The 21,613-nt window shown below is 40.9% G+C and overlaps 1 protein-coding gene across 2 annotated transcripts in view; it reads right to left on the reverse strand.

The window, feature by feature from the left end:
• Cep83 (centrosomal protein 83) overlaps positions 1–21,119 on the reverse strand; it is a 92,744-nt gene extending 71,625 nt beyond the window's left edge. The window contains exon 1 of one of the 2 annotated variants that reach the window (XM_013111928.3): positions 20,975–21,115. The gene's annotated coding sequence lies outside the window, so the exon portion shown is untranslated. Of the gene's footprint in view, positions 1–20,974 lie in introns of both variants that reach the window. The other variant, XM_021225971.2, reaches the window with a different exon arrangement.
• Positions 21,120–21,613: the final 494 nt, after the last annotated feature.

Consider the following 21,613-nt stretch of genomic DNA (forward strand, 5'->3'; position numbering starts at 1 on the left):
CTGGGGACCCCTTCCCCACCCATCACCCGCTCCCTCCATCTTCCGGGGGCCGCTCCTGGAATCGAGAGGACCTGCCCACACAGGAAAGACTTGAGTCCTTCCAGACCCCACCCCCAGCTCTACCCACACTTGCACGCCCGGCTCCAGTGAGACCAGTGGAGACAGAGAGACTCCACCTGCACCCACTCAAAGGAGGGGAAGACGACAGTATAAGAACTCACTCAGCAATAGAAAGACCAACATGACCCCATTGGAATCTAGAGACTCCACACCAGCAAGACCTGAAAAGCACAACATAGACGAAGCAGAAGAGACAGACCTTAAAAATCATTTTATGAAGATGATAGAGACCCTACAAGAGGAAACAAGGAAATCCCTTAAAGAAACCAAAAAATTGAAGAAATAAACAAATCTCTTAAAGAATCTAAAGAGGGTCAAGAAAAAACAAACAAACAAGTGAAGGAAACAACCCAAGCAGTCCAAGCCTTGAAAACCCAAATAGAATCAATAAAGAAAACACAGAATGAGGGGATGCTGGAAATAGAAAAACTGGGTAAATGATCAGAAACTACAGATGTAAATATAACCAATAGAATACAAGAGATGGAAGAGAGAATCTCAAGTGTTGAAGACTCATTAGAGGATATACAGTCATCCACCAAAGAAATTCTCAAGTTCAACAAATCCCTAACATAAAATATCCAGGAAATATTGAACACTTTGAAGATGCCAAACCTGAGAATAATAGGTATAGAAGAAGGTGAAGAATACAGCTCAAAGGTACAGAAAATATATTCAACAAAATCATAGAAGAAAACTTCCCTAACCTAAAGAAGGATATGCCTATGAAAATACAAGAATCTTACAGAACACCAAATAGACTGGACCAGAAAAAGAAGTTCCCTTGCCACATAATAATCAAAGCATCAAACATACAGAATGAAGAGAAAATATTAAGAGCAGCTAAAGAAAAAGGCCAAGTAATATATAAAGGCAGGCCTATCTGAATTACACCTGACTTCTCCATGGAAACTATGTAAGCAGAAGATCCTGGTCAGATGCTAAGGGAACAAGGATGCCAGCAAAGCTTGCAATTACCTTAGATGAAAAAAACAAGATATTCCACGACAAAACCAAATTAAACAATACATATCCACAAAACCAACCGTGCAGAAAGTACTGGAAGGAAAACTTCAACCCAATGAAGATAACTACACTCACAAAGTCATAGGCAATAGACAAATCCACTTTACCAAACATCAAGAGAAAAAGGGAAGGAAACCCACACACAATAACACAACCACCAATAAATACAAAACAAACAAGAATAAACAATCAATTGTCATTAATATCCCTCAATGTCAACAGTCTCAACTTGCCTATAAAAAGACACAGACTAACAGGATGGATATAAAGACAGAACCCATTCTTCTGCTGCTTACAAGAAACACATCTCAATGTCAAAGACAGACGTTACCTCAGAGTAAAGGCTTGGGAAAAGATTTTCCAATCAAATGGACCCAAGAAACAAGCTGGTGTAGCAATCCTACATCTAACAAATTAGACTTCAAATCAGTCAAAAAGAGATGAAGAAGGACATTTCATATTCATCACAGGATAAGTCCATCAAGATGAAGTCTCAATTCTGAACATCTATGCTCCAAATACAAAGGCACCCACATTCATGAAAGAAACATTACTAAAGCTCAAATCGCACATAAAATCTCAAACACTAATAGTACGAGACTTCAACACTCCGATCTCACCACTAGACAGGACCTCCAGACAGAAACTTAACACAGAAACAAAAGAACTAACAAAAGTTATGACCCAATTGGGTTTAACAGATATCTATAGAACATTCCATCCAAACACAAAAGAATATACCTTCTTCTCAGCTCCACATGGAACCTTCTCTAAAATTGACCACATAATCAGAAACACAGCAAACCTCCACAGATACAAAAAAAAAAAATTCGAAATAACCCCCTGTATCTTATCAGACTAGCATGCTTTAAAATTAGAATTCAACAACAACACAAATAACAGAAACCCTACAAGCTCATGGAAATTGAACAATGCACAATTGCACCATCCCTGGATCAAGGAAGAAATAAAAAAGGAAATTAAAGACTTCCTGGAATTCAATGAGAATGAAGATATAACTTACCCAAACTTATGGGAAAGTTCATAGCACTAAGTGCCCACATGAAGAAACTGGAGAATAGTCACACTGGAGAATTAATAGCACAACTGAAAGCTCTAGAACAAAAAGAAGCAGGAAGAGTAGATGCCAAGAAATAATCAAGTTGAGGGTTGAAATCAACGAAGTAAAAACCAGGAAAACACTGCAAAGAATCAATGAAACAACTAGTTAGTTCTTTGAGAAAATCAACAAGATAGACAAATCCAAACTAACCAAAAGGCAGAGAGAGACCATGCTAATTAACAAAAGCAGAAATGAAAAGGGAGACATAACAATGGACAATGAGAAAATCCTGAGAATCATTAGTGTATACTTTGAAAACCTGTATTTCACAAAATTCGAAAATTTAAAGGAAATGGACAATTTTCTGGATAGATATCACTTGCGAAAATTAAACCAAGAACAGATAAGCAATCTTAACAGACCTATAACCCCTAATGAAATAGAAGCAGTCATCAAAAGTCTACCAACCAAAAAAAGCCCAGGCCCAGATGGCTTCAGTGCAGAATTCTAACAGAAATTCAAAGAAGAGTTAATTCCAATGCTCCTCAAAGTGTTCCACACAATAGAAGCAGGAGGTTCGCTGCCAAACTCTTTTTACAAGGCTACAATTACCTTGGTACCCAAGCCACACAAAGACACAACTAAGAAAGAGAACTACAGACCAATTTCCCTCATGAACATTGATGTAAAAATACTCAATAAAATACTAGCAAATAGAATCCAAGGACACTTCAGAAAAATCATCCACCATGATTAAGTAGACTTCATCCCAAGGATGCAGGGATGGTTCAACATACGAAAATCTATCAATGTAATCCACCATATAAACAAACTGCAAAGAAAAAAAAAACACATGATCATCTCACTAAATTCTGAAAAAGCCTTTGACAAAATCCAACACCCCTTCATGATCAAGGTCCTAGAGAGAACAGGGATAACAGGAACATACCTGAACATAATAAAAGCAATTTACAGTAAACCAACAACTAACATCACACTAAATGGAGAGGAACTCAATGCAATTCCTCTAAAATCAGGAACAAGACAAGGCTATCCACTTTCTTCATATCTCTTCAATATTGTACTTGAAGTTCTAGCTAGAGCAATAAGGCAACAAAAGGAAATCAAGGGGATACAAATTTGAAAGGAAGAAGTCAAACTTTCACTATTTGCAGACAATATGATAGCTTACATAAGTGACACAAAAAAACTCTACCAGGGAACTCCTAGAGCTGATAAACACCTTCAGAAAAGTGGCAGGATACAAGATCAACTCAAAAAAATCAATAGCCCTATTATATACAGATGATAAAATGGGCTGAGAAAGAATGCAGAGAAACATCACCCTTTACAATAGCTCCAAACAACATTAAATATCTGGGGATAACGCTAACCAAACAAGTGAAAAACCTGTATAGCAAGAACTCTGAGTCTCTAAGGAAAGAAATTAAAGAAGATAACAGAAAATGGAAAGATCTCCCTCCCATACTCTTAGATAGGTAGGATCAACATAGTAAAAATGGCAATCTTATCAAAAGCAATCTACAGATTCAATGCAATCCCTATCAAAATACCAGCACAATTTTTTGCAGACCTCGAAAGAACAATCCTCAACTTTATATGGAAAAACAAAAGACCCAGGACAGCCAAAACAACCCTGTACAATAAAGAAATTTCTGGAGGCATCACCATCCCTGACTTCAAGCACTACTATAGAGCTATAGTAGTGAAAACAGCTTGGTATTGGCACAAAAACAGACAGTAGACCAATGGAATCGAATCAAAGACCCTAATATCAACCCACACACCTTTGAACACCTGATCTTTGACAAAGAAGCTAAAACTATACAGTGGGGAAAAAGAGCATCATCAACAAATGGTGCTGGCATAACTGGATACTGGCATGCAGATAGATGCATATCTATCACCATGCACAAACTTAAGTCCAAATGGATCAAAGACCTCAACATCAATCCAGCCACACTGAACCTTTTGGAAGAGAAGGTGGGATGTACCCTTGAACAAATTGGTACAGGAGACTGCTTCCTGAACATAACTCCAGTAGCACAGACACTGAGATCGACAATTACTAAATGGGACCTCCTGAAACTGAGAAGCTTGCCTTTTCCCTATGGCTTCTTAGATATGAAGCTGCCCTACTCCCCATCACTGCCATGGGACAAAGGCCCAAGGAGATCTGCCCAACTATAACCTAGAAATTCCAAAGTACCACCCAAAATAAAAAGTTAATTATCTTGGGTTTGGTTTTTTTTTTTTAAGTCAAGATTGAAAGCTAACGAATATACATGTCTTAGTTACTTCTTTATTGCTGTGATAAGACTCCCATGATAAAGGCCACTTATGGAAAGTTTACTGGGCCTTACTGTTTCGTATGGTGAGACCATGACAATTATGATGGGGAGTAGGGCAGCGGGCAGCAGGCAGCAGGCACAAAGCTGGGACACCTGTGGGTTTACATCCCTATCCATAAGTAGAAAGCAAAGAGAGCTAAATGGGAATGGTGAGGACTTTAGAAACCTCAACCCCAGCCCCACTGACACACCTCTTCCAACAAGACCACACCCTCAACCCTTCCCAAACAGTTCCACCAACCGGGGACTAAGTGTTTAAACATAGACTCCTCTGGAGGCCCATTCTCACTCAAACCACCACAACACATTAACAGTGCAGACTAACCAAGAGGGAAGTAAATATACCATCAAATCATTATTGGAGCTGGGCAGTGGTGGCGCACACCTTTAATCCCAGCACTCAAGAGACAGAAGCAGGCAGATCTCTATGAGTTTGAGGCCAGCCTGGTCTACAGAGCGAATTGCAGGACAGGCTCCAAAGCTACAGAGAAATCCTGTCTCGGGGAAAAAAAAAAAAGAAGAAGAAAAAGAAAAATCATTTTTGGACTGTTAAAACTTCTTTACCATATGCATATGTTGCCTTTTCAAAACATTATTCAGAAAGCCTTAAAATAATAAACAAACATATTTATAGGTAGTATGTAGGCACAGAAGAGTCACAAGTATCAGAGAAGTAACCAGAGAGACCTCCCAAACATACCTCTAAACTGAAACCAGCGGAGATGCAAGAACACCAAGTACACACGCAGAAATGCAATGAAGGAGTGCATCATGATGCTGGTGCAGAGAGTCACAGTTTATTGCTGACTAATAGAGACTCAATGGAAGATCTTAGGCTGTAGACAGATGGATTCCGGCATGGGGTCAGATTTGTACTTCAGAAAAAAACTAACTAGGAAAGGTACTTCTAGACATGCAAAACCAACTGAGCAATCAGAAGGAAGAGAGAGAAAATGAGAACAAATGCACAGAAAAATAATATGGGCCTGAACTGTGATAATGGCAACAAGCAGCTGGGAAAATAGTCTTGACTAAGGAGAAAGAAGAAAAGGTGCTACCAGAAAGAAGTTGGCACCCTTCCCTTCAAAACTAACTGTAAAATTCACTCTCATGTCAAGAGATGTCATAGTCAGTGCAGTGCTTGCCACACAAGCATGAGAACCTGAGGTCAGATGGCCAGCCCTCACACAAAAAGCTGGGAGTGCAAGCATGGGCCTGCAATCCCAGGCCCAGGGAGGCAGAGGCAGGAGGATTCCTGGGGCATGCTAGCCAGCCAGTCTGATCAGTTAATGAGCTCCAAGTTCAATTAGAACCTGCTTCAAAAATCAGGTGGAAGACACTTGATGTCAGTCTCTAGCCTCCACATACATGTACACATGCATACCACATGCACCCCCCACACATACCCACTCAACACACAAATAAGAAATATTCAAGAAAGAGTGAATGAAAATATCAAGCTCAGCATCTTTTTAAAGAGCATTCTGGTTAACTGTAAGTATCACCACAGTAAAACACTCAAAAGCAAAGGATTTCATAAGGGAAAGGGTGAACTCTAAAGCTGCCTCTGTCAGGAACAAAGACTTGAAAATGTGGATTTTGTTCCTTAAATGTCCACCTGCAGCTGCTGCTCCTTATTCTTCCCTTCAAACAAACCATCTCTATAGCAACACACCCTTCAGAAATTTGTAGGTGGAGAGCATATGTGTGTGCAAAAATATGACAACCTAAGAACATGAGCTATTTTATTTTCTTTATATACTATATGTATAAACTAAAATTTAAAAATTAATAAAGTCATGAAACAAAAATATTTTTTAAACAAAGAAATATAAAAATTGTACAACTGAGGTTACACATCTTTACAAGGAAATTCTTTTTATTGGTTACAATGACACCTTGTGGTAAAACGTTTCAAATTATACAAACTTTAAAACAGAAATACAAGGATGGTTTAGAAAACAAACAATACCATAGCACTGAAGTGGTTTGGGCATAATCAATAATACGCTTGGATATTTAAAAGGCAAAAACTCAAACTTTCAAAAAAAAAGTCTTACTATAAGATAAACTTAAGTACTTTACAACACTATAAATACAAATACTGCACTGTTCCCTTCACTTGACAAAACTATTAGAAGTAAAATTTTTACATGGTACAAAAACAAAGTCACTTTTATAATCCAGGGCAAATTTTCTAACATTACTGATTTCTTTATATGAAAATAGTAGCATGTGACATAAACTATACAAATAAAATATCATTACTCCTTTCTTGCCAATTAAAAACATGCCTCTAAAATATGAAAACATCCTATCTAGATTGAAGTAATAATTAAGAGGGTAATTTGTAATGACCTTTCATCAAATATTTACTGTTTTACAAAACACTAAGAGGCCAGGCATGGTGGTACTCTCCTTTAATCATGACACTCCAGAGACAGGCAGATCTTTGTGAGTTCAAAGCCAGCCTGTCTGCACAGTGAGACCTTGTCTCAAAAATAAATAAATAAATAAAATATACTAAGTACTGTAAGAATTCAGGCTTTATGCTGGCCTGCCCTGCCACCTGGCAGAACGCACTCAGGCAGTACTCTGGTCAGTTCAGGGTTCCATGAGTGCTAATGTACATGCAGGTACCAGGGCCCCTTTAAGAGAAAGATCTCCGCCCACTTAATGCTCTCTTTCCTAGTCTCTTGGTCTCTTTCCCTCCTCTCTCTGCTCTCTTCCCGCTTCCCCTGGGGCAGACAGGCCTTTTCCTGTCTCCCTCTTCCCCTCTGTCCTCCCTCTGTCTCTGTGTCTCTTTACCTCTCTTCTCTTTCCTTCCCCCTCCCTCCCCTTTCTAATAAAACTTCTCACTTAAGTTCTGTCTGCCTGGCCTGTTTGTCATCCTCACCTGCCATGGAATCCGCCATGGTCACCCTCCCAAGGACCCCCTTCAAGCTTTATCCTAACAAGTAGTGGGGAGCCCAACATTATTTAATTTTTGTATTCATACCATCAATCTTTTAAAACTATTCTCTGTCAGCAGCTACATATCACAATCCGGTCCCATCTGTCCCACAGATCTATTCATTCTCTCTTTTCACTCACCATGACAAGTGTCTGTCCACAGTACCACCCCCCTAAGAAAGTTCAACTGCCTCCTCACAGCTCAGTTGCTGTTTCTCTTTGAGTCACAGGCATACGCCCCAGCTCCCAATCTCTCTTTAGTACACACCTCCAGCTTCATTCCTATGGCCCCTCTGCAGTGGAAGAAGATGGAACTCAGTAACTCACTACCTCAAAGCATTGTATTGGCAACAGGAAACAGCAGAAGCAAGAGGTTTCTGGCCTCTTCCCACACACTCTCCTGGACTGGACTGAGGTTTGACTAAGAACTGTCCCCATTATAGCCTTGTCCTAACTGCTTCCCACCTAAGGTTAGGATGTGACCTCTCAGCTTCCTGCTGCTGTCACCATGCCCATCACCCGCGGCCATGGCTCCCTCCTGTGATGGGCGCTTATCCCTCTAGAACTGTAAGCCAAAGAAACCCTTCCAGAGTAGTTTTTGTTCATTGTGTTTATTACAGAAAAAGGAAATAAAGTTGAATAAAACAATCTCTGACCTTCCTATAAGTAGGACATAAGACCCTCATCCTGCAGGGATCCCAATGCAACAATGAGGACATAACCCTCAAGAAGAACCTGAGCTATCAAATCTTGCTAAATCCCTTCTGGTTTGCTGTCACTGCCTAGTTGTCCCTCAACCACACTTCTGCATGACTCTATAAGTATTTAGGCTTCCCTGTTTCGTTTGACTCCTCATTTCTGGAAGTTCCATGTCACATAAAAGGTGTTGGGGCTATAGGTCAGTAGTACATACCCTGCCTACCATGTACGAGGCTCTAGGTTCAATCCCTAGAATCATAGGGGGAGACTCTTTAAGTAAATTCATATGCTCTTGATTTTCATATGGAGGGGAGGCATCAATCATGAACTTAGAATGGATAAGGGAAAAACTTGTTCCTCAAATCAATACTCGCTACCTTCAAATTTTTTACCTGTTTTCTTTTTAAAAATCAGTATTATCAGTCGGGCGATAGTGGTGCACGCCTTTGGTCCCAGCATTCGGGAGGCAGAGTCAGGCAGATCTCTGTGAGTTCAAGACCAGCCTGGTCTACCAGAGCCAGTTCCAGGACAGCCTCCAAAGTCACAGAGAAAACCTGTCTCAAAAAAAAAAAAAAGTCCCTGGTTTAGTTTAGTGATTTTACCTTTTGTTTGCTCTCTCAATTAGGCTACTCCAGTCATCTCTGTGGGAAGTTGTTGTAAGTGTCCAACTTGATGCTGTCGATATGCTGGGTCTCTCTATCTAATAATCGCTACTTATTCCTTTACTTTTGCTTGCTATATACTTAAACACACTCATTCAAAATTGAAAGCATGATTAATGGATTATTCTCCAGACTGTACACAATACTTCTCTATCTGCCAAATTCCAATAACCCCTAAAGACAGAAGTCATCTACAAAACTATGGTAACGTGATGCTGTTTTCCATTAAGCTTATAATTTCTGAGAAAGCATGTCACAAAGAACATAGTTTGCCAATGAATTACATATTCTTTACGATAGGCATCAAAAACATTGTTCCTTAAAAAATTCTGGTCCAAGATGACTAAGTAGGTAAAGGACTTGCCCCACAAGCATGATGACTGGAAATGAGATCTCAAGCACACATGTACAAAGCTGGGCAGGTGTGACAGTCACCTGTAATCCCAAAACTCACGAGGCAGAGACAAGGGATCCCCTTCTCGATAGCAGACTGAGCACAGTTGATGAACTCTGGTCCACAGAGAGACCCTATCTCAAACAATTAAATGGAAAGCAACTGACAGCCAATGACAACTTCAGGTGTCCACATGTAAGTGTATGCACATGTACCCCTAAAGCATGCAAGCACACACATACTTTAAAAATTATTAAACTTTTAAAATTCTGGGGGCAGTCTGACTAATCAAAAGCTTTCTAAAATGAACATTTCATTTGACCTAGAACTTCCATAGTTAGAAATAACCCCAAGAAATTAATGTGATACATATTCTTCATTGTCCCATTAAGTTCTGATTGAGTACACCCTAAATGCCTGGGAGTAATGAAGGACAAAATTAGTCTCTTGACTTCATAGTATTCATATTCTCATCTTGTTTATACTGGAAAAAGAGAAATATAAAAGAAGCATGTTATAATACCAAGCTATGCCACGAAACTCCCTATTGTTCAGATATTGACTTCTATAAATTTCAATGTAATAACATTCAAAATCTCAGCAAGTCGTGCTGAGAAAGTCATATGGGAGCATGGAGAGATGCCTTGGCAGGTAAGAGCACTGACTGCTCTTCCAGAGGACCCTGGCTCTAGTACCCACATGGTAACTTACACTGTGCCAGGGGATACAATGCCCTATCCTGACCTCCATGGGCACCAGGCATACACATGGTGCAGAGAAAACACTCAAAACAAATTTTTGGTCTCTTTGACAAACATTAATAGAACAACCTTTTTATATACAAAAATTAAAAAGAAACTTGTTATGTATACCTGAGGTTCGTATACAGACTCAAATGAACATAAAGATTTCTGATCTATAACACCAAAATATAATTCTATATGAACACCAGACCAAAGAGAGAAACTGTCTTTAGGCTGGGCAGTGGTGGCTCACGCCTTTAATCCCAGCACTAGGGAGGCAGAGGCAGGTGAATCTCTTGAGTTGGAGGCCAGCCTGGTCTACAGAGTGAGTTCTGGGACAGCCAAGACTACAGAGAAAGCCTGTCTCGTAAACCCAAAGGACAAACCCATGACATGTGTACACACTCACCACATACCCACAACATATGTATCCAAGCACACGTGTGCATATGTATACCCTATACCTACCATATACTCCTGTCAATACATTTATAGGTACTCACACTTAAGAAATGAAAGTATAGCTACAGGATTTCCACAACACAAGACAACAGCAGGATAACCAAGAATAGTTCCAGTGAGGGCCCAGCAACGATAGTGCAGCAGAAACCAAAAGCCTCAAAATAGACCAATTACTCTTTGCAATGAGCACCTGCAAGTAACGATGTATGGACAAAAGGGGTTATACTACATGACTCACGACATCACATTATAGCTTCCATGATGGAGTTCCCCCACCCTTTTTTTCTTTTTTCTCTTAAAACTTTGGGGGGGGGCAAGGGCAGAGGGCAGATGAGTAGGGATGTGAAATGAATGGAATCCAGATGCATGATGCGAAAGACACAAAGAATAAACTAAAAAATGTTTTGAAGAAAAACTTAAAACGAAATGAAAGCATGAGTCTCTACAAAAATTTTATCCAATTATTCATAACAACTTTGAGATTTAAACACAAATCCATCACAAAATGAATAGATAAACAAATTGTGGTAATATTGATGTAATGGAATATCATTCAGTAATAATTGGGAATATATAAATGTCAAAATAATTATGAAGACACATTCAAATAAAAATAGCACCAATATCATTGTATTTATATAAAAATCCAAGAAACATGTAACAATAACAAAGAAAAAGAGACCACGATTTCAAGAGGGAGCAAGAAGCCGGTGGATACACAGAAGTGATTAGAAGGGGAGAAGTGAAGGGGGAAGATGATGTAACTATATTTTAATTTTTAAAATAATTACCAAAGAAACAAACCCAAGGAACACAAACCAACTGAAAATTGAGAAAAATCAAGAAACTAATTAAATGAGCAAGTATATTTGAAGTGACTAATAAATATCTAATATTATACAAAGGATTATGAGTAATATAGAAAGCACAGAATACATTTTAATCCTCCAGAAAAGAGAATTTCAGACATACACCATACAGCTTCCCTACTTCCAACATAATGGACTAAAGCTACAAATCCTTTTCACTAAAAAAGAGCCAAAACCTAGTCACTGCAGTGCTCTGGAACCCAACAAAAGGCTAATGATGCAGTTTTATTGTTCACTCATGAAAATAAGTGGTATAGATGTAAATGACCTGAGTCCACAGTATTCTTACCATCTCCTTATGCTGAGACGCTGACGGATCAGTGAAAGGATTCAACAAAGCACAACAGTGAAAACAACTTCAGCATTATTTGAAGGTGGTCTGTCTGCTACATTGTCAATTTACCTCTGTGACAAGCAGAGAGGGACAGTAGTACCCATAGCCTCAATTTATTTAGGGGTCTCTCTATAGGGCAGTAATGAACCAACTAGGGATTTTATACAGGTCTAGAAATTAAGAGAACCATAGGGACTTGATAAATTGTCCACTAACCCAGACAGAACAAAAACTGCAAACATGTAGACCAAAGACCAAGCAGGCGGTCACGCACATACCTAGAAGAGCTGTACACACAAACAATTAAGAATACTAGTGAAAAGTAAAGCCAGACTTGAAAATAGCCTGTATTTAAATTCACCCTTGCCATGCACAGGTCCACACATAGGTCATTTTGAACACAACATGCTGATTCTTGTTTGAATACAAAGCCACACAGACTGAACCTAGGGCTAGCTAGGTTCAGTAGTAGAGAGTGTCATTTCACTTAAAGACATTAAACTACACAAAGGAATGACTATAATACCATATTATTGGACTTACAATGTGCGTAACTGTAATATATCTGTGTGATAATAGCATCAAAAAGGGAAAGGAAAAAGAACTATATATTGGAGGGAAGTCGTATAATTTAACAGAATTTAGTATTATTCTGAAAGAGATAGCTATAAATTAAAATGTATATTATAACTTCTAGAAAGACCATTATAAAATATATTTTTTAAAAAATCAGCAGAATTTGAAAGGTACACTATGCAACATTTCAAAGTTATTAGATGTTTTCCTGTCAGCTTAATGGCTGCACATAAATCTACTGATACTTTAATTATCGTCTCCAGAGTCAGTGTTCCACTGGCGGACATGATATGTATGTTTAAATTAAGTCTCTATCCTTCTACTTATCAATAAGACTCAGAAGTCAAAGGCTGGGGTGAAAACCTGCTAGCTCAGAGAAGTTGAGTAGCAACTAGCTGACCTTGCTTTTTGGCCAGAGACCCCACAAGAGGCAAGGCACATCTCTTCCCTCATCCCAAATCTAAAAGGAAACCCAAACTCTAGTCCTTGCCCTTTCCTTCCTGTGTGTCCTCTCTATCCGAATTGCTAGTTTCTCTATGGCTAATTTCAGTCAGCTAGTTGCTCTGATTCAAGATAAACAGTATTGAGTATCACAGTGTGATCAAAATATCCCACAACCGTTATTGAAAGGAAAAGACAAATAGAAAAATTGTTGATATTTTTTCCATTTCCTAATTAATGAACTAAGTGATTCCATTCCAAGGACAGAGAATGCTAAGCTGGTTCAGTTTTTCTACAACTATATATTCCTTACAACATATTTCTTTGAGTTGAAGAAATAATAAGGATAAAAGAAATGGAACAAAAAATATTAAGGTATACAAATAGCATTCATAAGAAATCTATAATAGCTATAGAGAACAAAACAGAATACAAGACAAGAATACTAATTGTATTCTATACTAACCATATTTAATAATGACAAAAGGATTAGTACACCAAAAATGACAAGTGCTTTTGTGTTTAACAGAATTTCAACATACAAGGAGGAGGGGAAGACAATTTAAAAAGGAACTTCTTCATTCTGATAAAGTATCTATGGAAAAGCATGAGGCTAAATTAGTTACTATCACACTTCGTAGTGAAAATGTGCATGCTTTTACCTTAAGAACAGAACAACGCACTTTCAACATTTCTATGCAACATCTTAATGAAGAATCTACCGTCAGTTAAGGCAAGTATGAATGAATGAATAACAGACTGGGAAGTAGGTGTAACTCTTTTATTCAGAGATAGTCATTTACATGGAAACAACATGCAATAGTTAGCTATATTTCGATATATTAGCTATGAATTATCAAATTAAAAAAAAACTCCTTCCACAAAGGCATCAACAATTACAAATTTCTTTAAGAAAAAAGTATAATGGACTGAGTGTAGTAGTGCATATATTAATTCCTAAATGCTTCAACCCTTTAATATTTAATATAATCCCTCATACTGAGGTGATCCCCAACCACAAAATTATTTTTGTTGCTACTTCATAACTGCAAATTTGCTACTGTTAAGGATCATAATGTAAACATCTGATGCTTCCAATGTTCTTAAGCGACCATGAAAGGGTCATTCAACCCCCAAAAGAGTATTGACCCCTAGGCTGAGAACTGCTGATCCATGGAGTGCTCCAGGACAGCCAGGACTACATGGAGGGACTCTGTCTCAAAACAGAAGAGGACAGGAGGGAGGGAGGGAGGGAGGGAGGGAGGGAGGACAAATGTGCAAGGTTTTTAAGACTAAACACTGAGAGAAATCAAAGATTTAATTACACATGCACACATTATATGTGGATAGACTAAAAGATTCAATTTTCTTAAATTAGTAATTTTATCCCCAAATCCCTTCAAACCTCATTTTTTTTTCTAACAGAACTGAAGAGTGGACCCAAAACTTTCTGTATTAGGCGGAGAGAACATGAAATCTCTAGATAGTGTGGTATTAGAGTAAGGATAGACATACAATTATTAACAGAAAGTGTAAACAGAAGTCAAAGTTTAAAAATAAGCATTTACATTTATAAGCAAAGTTTAAAAGTAAGAATTTTTTTACTTTATTTCCATTTATTCAACATGTCTTCTACATTATGCATCCTCTGCCCCTGAAGCCCCCCCCCCCCCAAATAAAAACAAAACTTAAGAGGGAAAAACTTACAATTTCATCAAGAATGCTGCAGTGTGGCCCAGTGAGTCATGCAGTAAACCCCTTTGTCCAAATATCTTTACTTGCAAGTGTTCATTGCAAAGACCCATTGGCCTGGTCCAAGGCCTCGGGCTTCTACAGCCCTATTGATGCTGGGCATCCTGTTGCCCTATGATATGGAGATCCTGCAGCTTTGGGTCTGCACGCCATGCCGCTTCAAGTGCCCCAGAAGATCACAGATGGGGTGGATACTGGGGCCAGTTGTCCTGCTTTCAAGCCCTCAGGGCCAACTCCACTGTTGTCCAGACAAGGTACAGGGCCACTCTCCCAAGAGCTGAAGCTGGTGACAGGTAGGGACAACCCTCCTGTTCTTATGACCCCAGCCAGGATCAGCTCTTCCACCTGTCTCAGGAGTTGGTGTGCGATGCAGGGAGTGGCCATCTCCTCCACCCATCCCGCCCACCTGCCCAAGGGCGGCACCACCCACAGTAATGGAGTCAGCTCTCCCTTATTCACAATGTCAGGGCTGCGTCACCCACACCTCTGACAAACAGGGCAGCTCTGTTTGTGCTGCCTAGGCAAGAAGCAGGGCCCTGCTTTCCTGAGTGTTGCATCTAGCAAGGGGAGGGTCATCTAACTTCTCTGTTGCAGGCAGTAAGGGGCGGTGGGTAAGGGGAGCATCTCTCCCTGACCTACGAGGTCACATGACAGACAAGTAGTGGAAACAGCTCTCCCACACTCACAACTCTGGGGCTGGCTCACTCACACCTCAGCTAACAGGGCTGGCTCTCTTGTGTTGCCCAGGTGAGGTGTAGGGCCTGCTCTCAGGAGTAGAGCAGCTGGTGAGAGGAACAGCAGGGACAGCTCTCCTGCTCTTGTGACCTCAGGGCCAGTTCTTCCACCTGCCTCAGGGGCTAATGGGGGGGCACCCCCCATGCTGTCACAAGACAGATGAGTGATGGGGGCAGTTCTTCCATGCTCACAGCTTTGGGACTGGCTGGCCCCCAACTCCCACTAACAGGGGTGGCTCTATTTCCAATTGATACTTTTACAAAGATGTCCAAACAACTTAAAGAAAAAGAACAGTCTCTAAACAAATGATGCTAGGAGAATGTGACAGCCATGTTAAAAAGAAAATAAGCCTGGGTCCTAATCTTATACATATATAGTTATATCAATATAGACTCCAGATATAAATGAAAGAGATAAAGAAAACCCACACAGAAAACCTTGGATTGCACAAAAAAAAGCCATATAATAAGAAAGAATAGTACACATGAACATGAACACACAGAAATCAACTAGACTTTATTAAGAACTTTGCACTTCAAAGCACACTAGAAAAAATATGCCACAAAAAATCATCTCTGGTTTTTTAATGTTCAGAACATACAAGAATTTTTACAATATATAGTATACATATATATATGTATGTATATATTTAGTAATACATAATTTTTAAAAGGGGACATACAACATGTTCATTATAGAAAATGTAGAAAAGGCAAGAATTCTGATCAATTCTTTATTAAATTTATGTATATTTATTAGACATGAAATGTGTATATGTATGTATGTATATGCACATTCAGTACCCCAGATGGTCAGAAAAGGGCATCAGAGCCCTGGAACTGAAGTAATGAATGGTTGTAACACATTATAATATGGGTGCTAGGAATCAAACCAAATCCTCTGCACACAAGAAGTTATGACAGCATCCTGAAAAATATACTCAAAGTCACATACTGCATGCTCTTTAACACTGTATCTGCTTTAAAATACAATGTGATGTAGGTAAGAAAGATATAAGTGAACACTAGAGATAGGACTGCACCCTGAAAATCCCTATAGTTTTCAGTGGTTGCTATGTTTTACAACAACTGTGTTACTGGGCAACGTCTCAGAAGCTAGGCTGGCAAGCTCACTTAAAATTTAAGCCATGATTTATAAAAATATTCCAATACTCAACTTCACCTCTTTATACATTCACCTACAGACACTCTTTGCTATAAACATCAGATATTGATTTATGACAAGCTTGTTAAAATTACCTAAAATTTTAAAGACATAGTTTGAGGATGACAAGTATTTTCCAAAAAGAAAAGACCATATTTTCGGTTCCTTTAACCTGTAAATTTTAATTCATTAAAGTTCTTTAAAGTCCTAATATACAAAAAGCAACAGTGAGCATTTTCTAGCTTCCTTGATTTCTCTCCTACAATACTGTGATCTTTCCATTATCCAGAAGGGGTAGTCCTGACAACACAGACCTGTAATGAACTTCAGAGGATTGCTAATTTAGGAGAAGCAGATGAAAGTACTGACATAAGTTTCATAAATTAAATGTGAGCAAAAATTAGGCTGGAAAGGAGTGGAATGAAATGGAAAGAGAACAGGAAGATGTAAGAGGGAGGAAGGGAGGAAGAGAGGAAGGAAAGGAGGAAGGGAGGAAGGAAGGGAGGCAGGAAGGGAGGCAGGAAGGCAGGAGGAAGGAAAGGAGGCAGGAAGGAAGGAGACTGGAGAACTTTTTGCTGTTGTTGTTGGGTGTCCCCCCCCCCTTTTCTTTTAAGCTAGAATCAAGCTTGTTTCACAAGTCAATCCCAGCTCCCTCTCCCTCTCCCCGCCCCCCCCCCCGTTTGTTTTTTTAAAAGACGTTTTCTCTGTAGATTTGGAATCTGTCCTGGAACTCCCTCTGTAGAACAAGATGGGTTTGAACTCAAGGGGATCCGCCTGCCTCTGCTGGGATTAAAGGTGTGCACCACAACTGCCCAGCACTTTTAAGAGTTCATATTTTTAAAACTAAGGTTCTTCTAAAGAGGAACCAGGAAATTGTCCAAACTCACCAACCCCACGTGGGAGTAGAGCCAGAATTCCCGAGGGAGTGCTTAGTGACACTGATGTCATGGGAATTCTCAAATATTCATTCACACTTTCTAGGAACAAAACTTTTCCTTCAGATTCCAGTGATACCCCTTTTTTGTGGCTTATGGCTGCCCTTCATACATTTCCCAACCATGTCCGTACTTCTTCTATATCATAGGAAGGGTTGGGGGTACAAATGAACATTTGTCATCCAAGAAACATCAACTTCTGTTTAGAAAAAAAAAATCAAGAATATGCTTAAGTATCAAATAAATAGAATTCACAGATACATACTATAGAATTTCAAAAGTCATGGTGAAATTGAACCTTATAGAAAAGGCATAATTTGGGCTGGGCAGTAGTGGTGCACGCCTTTAATCCCAGGACTCGGGAGGCAGAGGCAGGCGGATCTCTGTGAGCTCGAGGCCGGGCTGGACCGACAGCCTTCAAAACAATACAGACAAACCCTGTCTCATAAAACCAAAAAAGAAAAGGCATAATTTGGAATTTCTTTAAAGAAAGAAATCAAGGCAAGGTAGATTAAGATTGATACAAAGGCTGGGTGTTGGTGGCACATGCCTTTAATCCCAGCACTCAGGAGGCAGAAACAGGTGGATCTCTGTGAGTTCAAGGACAGCCTGTTCTAAAGAGTGAGTTCCAGAACAGGCTCCAAAACACAGAGAAACCCTGTCTCCCAAAAAAAAAAGAAAAGAAAAGAAAAGAAAAGAAAAAAAGAGAGAGAAAGCAGGTTTAAAGGATAATGAAAAGGTGGACAAAGGCACCTTTTCCATAATGAATATGAACTTGGAAAGCCAAGGAGAGACAATTTTAAGTCAAGAACTCAGTTACAGTGAGTAGGGACTGGACAGATGGCTCAGGAGTTAAAGAGAGTTTGCTGCTCTTGTAGAGGACCAGACATCTCAGCGCCTACTTACGTGGACTCACAACTACCAATAACTCCAGCACTAGTGAATCAGACACCTTCTTTCAGGCCTCCACACACATGTGTATACATGTGTGCATACACACACAGCAAGAAGTGAGTATATTCTGAAAGAATCCAGTTGGTAGAACATTTCTTATATAGATATAAACACATATTCCCAGAAGTATACATAGGTTGAACAATGTAAGACAAGTATACATTGAGCCTAACACATTCTTCTACACTTCTTAAATTAGAACATTCCCTGATATAACGCTGATTTCCAATTACTAATAGATCACACAATATGAATCTTTTTTTTCTCTGTCTTGCCCAATTTCTCAATGGTTCATTACTTCAACATCAGCATTTGGAGGCCACAGGAAGTAAGAACTAAAATGAAATCCACACAGATTAAATAAGGTATATAATCCTGATGTTCCAATTCTTATAGCTAATTGTATTGGTTAGGATTTCTATTGCTATGAAGAGACACCATGACCACAGCAACTCTTATAAAAGAAAACATTTAACTGGGGTGGTTTGTGGCTCAAAGGTTCAGTTCCTTATCATCATAGTGGGGCAAGGCAGCAGCAGGCAGACAAGGTGCTGGAGAAGGAGCTGGGAGTTCTACATCTTGCAGGCAACAGAAAGTAGTCTGTTATGCTGAGCAAAGGAGAGCTCAAAGCCCCCCCCCCAGTGACACACTGCCTCCAGGGTCACACCCACTCCAACAAAGCCACACCTCCTAATAGTGCCACTCCCTATAGGCTTATGGGGGCCAGTTACATTCTAACTACCAAACTAACAGTTCGAATTTAAAGACATCATCTGTCAGCCGGGCATTGGTGGCGCACGCCTTTAATCCCAGCACTCGGGAGGCAGAGGCAGGCGGATCTCTGTGAGTTCAAGACCAGCATGGACTACCAAGCGAGTTCCAGGACAGCCTCCAAAGCCACAGAGAAACCCTGCCTCGAAAAACCAAAAAAAAAAAAAAAAAAAACACATCATCTGTCAGGGATGATGTCTCATACATGCAGTCCCAACACTGGGGAGGCTGAGCCACAGGATTTGTCAGGTGTTTAAAGTCAACAAAAGACATAGTGAGTTCCAAATCAGCCTGAGCTACAGTATAAGGCCCTGCTTCAGTTTAAAACAGGGGACACACATACACAACATAGGAACAAACACAAAAAGATCGTTTAAGCCAGGCATTCAGGCCTGTGGTCCCTGTCAGGACCCAAGAAACTCCTTTTCCCAAAGTCTGGCATTTAGACAAAAGCCAGCATCCCCTCCTGGACATAAGATAGTTCCTACTACTTAAAAGGGGTCATTCTTCTTACCTCATGCTTGAGGTGCCTATTAGCATATCAAGGTCTACATCAGCACCTAGGCAGCCTCAGTTCCTTCTCACAAGTACCTGTTACAGAGTCATCCTGGCTGGTATACAGTAGAAGCTTCACCCCAGCCCCTGGCATCCATACCCAGAGAGTCTGGAATGTTTGGGTGGAAGCTCCAAGAGCACTCTTTGGGTATATGGATGCCAGGGGCTGGGGCAAAGTTTCCACCATAACAGGCTGAGGAAGAGAAATTGTCAATTCAAAATAAGCCTGGGCTACAAAGCTAGACCCTGTCTTAATCGCTTTCCCTACCGAACAGAACACTTAAGAAAGTAAATTAAATAAAAAACTTACTTTACCATACAAGTTATATCATTAAAGGTTCAACAAGTGGAGAGTGAGCCTACTACAATACCAAAGTTTAGGACAAGCTCCAAATCGACAGAGAAACCCTGTCTGGGGAGGGGGGTGAGGGGTGTTCTGCAAACTCTCAAATGTTGTAATCCCAAACTGCTATCACCCTATTATTTGAGAATAATACTAAATATAGTCTGCATACTTTATCTCATTAGAAAAGAAATACTCAAAAGAGAAATACTCAGGACACTCTGGAATAAGTAACAATCAAAGAACAACTCAAATCCATTTGCAACTCTCCAAAGTGTCATGTGTGACACAGAAAAATCAAAGCATTCTATTAATTCTAATTAAAGTGGTTTGAAATAAAATCTGAATACGAAAGATGAGAAATGTAACCACCTACAAAGCTACAAGCATAAATTTGGAGAACTCTGAACTCATATGAGTAGGCCACATTTAATGGTGTTCCAGTTGAAATTAGACTTGTTTACGGTGACGTTGCTTGGTAACAGAAGCGAACAACCTACTCAGTCCTTTAGACCTCAGTTTAGTACTTTATACTAATAGTCTGAACATACTATGAATTTGTCATGCATTTAAAAGTTCAGAACAAATTTATCCTTATCCAAGTGTCCTTTTATCATAGTCAGAAATTGAACTAGGAATTTGCCAAAGTTATCAAGCCCAAAACCTCAGCAACAGCAACATCCAACTATCAAGAACAAAACACACTTAATATATTTCAGACCTTACCTCAGCAACACCTGCACACATCGCTGCCACAACTGCCTTAAAGGACAAGGAAAATAAGCTCTTCCACCACAAATTAAACCGGGGGTGCTTCACATTAAGCCAATTACTCGGCTGGCGACCATGCCGCAGTGCACCAAAGAGCCCCTGAAGGAGTTTCACGTGCTTCTAAAAACTGCTTCCAGAACTCACCGCACGGCCTGCCTTCCAAACACGCGGTTCACTACTTCTACCAGGAGACAAAACCGGGGTCCAAGGACGAATGCGGAAGAGGAGGGCTGCAGGGTCCCAACCAGACGCCCAGCATGCCTAAAAAGAGGGTTACTTACCAAGCTCACCCGGTCCTTGCAGCTTGCCCAAGTAAGCCGGCCGCGCTCGCCCCCGGGGGACCCCGGCACAGCTCCGACCACCGCCAGCCACTCCGCTCCGCTCGCCCAGGCATCGGGGCCGAGGGGTCGGCTCCCACCGCCGGGGTGTCGGCCCAGCCCGCCACGCCTGGGGCGGTCCCGGCAGCCGCTCGCGCCGCGGGCTGCAGAGAAGCCTGGGGGAGAGCTGAGGGAGCCCGGGAAACTCGAAGGGCCGAGAGGGCGGCGGCAGCGGCAAGCCCGGCTCCTCCCCCGCGGCCCGGCCTCCTCAGCGGACACGCCGCCCCCTCCAGCCCCGCAGCCCGCCACTCGGCGCCCGCCGCCGAGCCGAGCCGGTCCGCAGCCGCAGCGGCGCGCGAGCAGGAAGTCCCGCCCCCGCTCTGCGTCATCAGCGCCGCGCGCCGCCCCGGCCGGGAGCCGTTGGCGTGGAGCGCAGGCAACGGTTGCGCTGGCAGCGGCTGCTGCTGCGGCTGCTGCTGCTGCTCGGGGCCAAGTGGGACTGCCACTCGGCGATCTCCCCTGTGGGCCGCCTCGGAAGTCCGCGAGCCCGGGACAGGGGTGGGTAACGCCCCGGACACTCGTGCCGTGGAACCGGTGGGTTGA

The sequence above is a fragment of the Mesocricetus auratus genome, unplaced genomic scaffold (genome assembly GCF_017639785.1).
Source record: "Mesocricetus auratus isolate SY011 unplaced genomic scaffold, BCM_Maur_2.0 Super-Scaffold_100011, whole genome shotgun sequence".
Taxonomy (NCBI): domain Eukaryota; kingdom Metazoa; phylum Chordata; class Mammalia; order Rodentia; family Cricetidae; genus Mesocricetus; species Mesocricetus auratus.